Here is a 1,600-nt window from a genome sequence, read left to right on the forward strand (position 1 = left end):
TTCCAACTGTATTAAAATATGGGTGTTGGAGAAAATCCCTCATCACTGTACAAGTACCAATAGGGCTTTCTCAGTATTAGAACTTACTGCTTGCAAGAACAGAATGCATCCTTTTATCGTCTCATGAATGTGAAGAGTGGAGGAAAAAAGAGAAAGGAGGAGATTCCATCTGGAAAATGAATGTTCTGACAGTACTGGCTTCTGTAAAAAATCAGTATATGTGTTTGTGAGGAACCACTCATATTGCTTCAAAGCTCAGGGGCATGTAAGGACAACTGAATACATGACCCTGCTTGTCTAGTGCAGGTTCACAGTGAGATAAAGTTATATAACCATGAGAGTATAGGTAAACAGGCATGAACTGGTTGTGATATGCTGCAAGAATGTAAATATGAGATAACAACCTGTATAAGAATAATACAATAAAGACACAGGAAGCTTCCACTATGACTCTTCTGCTCTTCTCTGTTGCATGCTACTGCTGTTGTTGCTGATGTTTTGCACACATGTGTTCTTTAATATTGGGACCTCATTCACAAAAATCTCACTTGGACCTCCCCAGTGTGGTCAAAGTACTGAAAACTGAAAAAAATAATTCCCTTAGAATTCATATGTCTTGACAAGACCTGTGGCTATCAGGTACTGTAGGAAATGTTTCTTTGACATTCCCATGCACCTAGTTTTATTTCTATTCCCTTCATATATCCCCTTTTACTTAAAAAAAAAAAAGCACAAAACAAAAGCAAACAGAAAAATGGAAATTTTATTATTAAATGCTATGAAAAAATATTGCAGCCCAGATTTCACAGCTATGTATACTTGACTTGCTGCCTATGTAGCAGCCAGACCAGTTCCTTCTAATCATTAACTAATAATTAATTCCAGCTCCTTTTCCTATAGGACGGAATTTCCAAATGTCAACTTTTCTCCTTGTGAAAATATAAATAATCACTATTTTATAAAGAAAACAACTACAAATTTAAAATTATGGAGTTTAATCCCTAGCACAGCAAAGAAACAAACAAACAAAGAAAAATGAAACACAGAAAATAACTGCCAAACTGAAAATCCCTCCTGGTGAAAGAAATGGAGCAGCGTGGTTTAGAGACCAAGATGATGTAGAACCGGATGACTCCCCAGGTTCTCAGATTACAAATATGTGTCAAGTGACTTAATGTCATTGGGTCCTTGCTTTTATAGAAATAGAAATGAAAACTACAGCACAAATTTAGAGACAAAAACTATAAATGCAAAGCTATAGGGAAGCCAGACAAGGACTCTAGCTTAGGTGGCTGAAGGGGGCACGTTGTGATATGGAGTCTAAGTTGGCTCTCTTGCAAGAGAAGGAGGTAGCTGTCAAGCATTAACAGGTGATCTGGGGTATGACTGATAATTTCCCCAGCCTGGTGTCATAATTCTGGAATCTTTATGGCTGAGGGGTGGTTCCAATTCCAGGAGAGCTTTATCATGGTGTGTAGTGATCCCAGTCATGTGGGGGTGTGCCATTAATAGCAGATGATAATCACCTGTTTGAATGCTCATGAAATGAGAAAATAATTATAGCAGAAGATAAACAAGCACTTCTGATGAATTTGTAGTC

Source organism: Chinchilla lanigera, unplaced genomic scaffold (assembly GCF_000276665.1).
Source record: "Chinchilla lanigera isolate Chin_1 unplaced genomic scaffold, ChiLan1.0 scaffold00145, whole genome shotgun sequence".
NCBI lineage: Eukaryota > Metazoa > Chordata > Mammalia > Rodentia > Chinchillidae > Chinchilla > Chinchilla lanigera.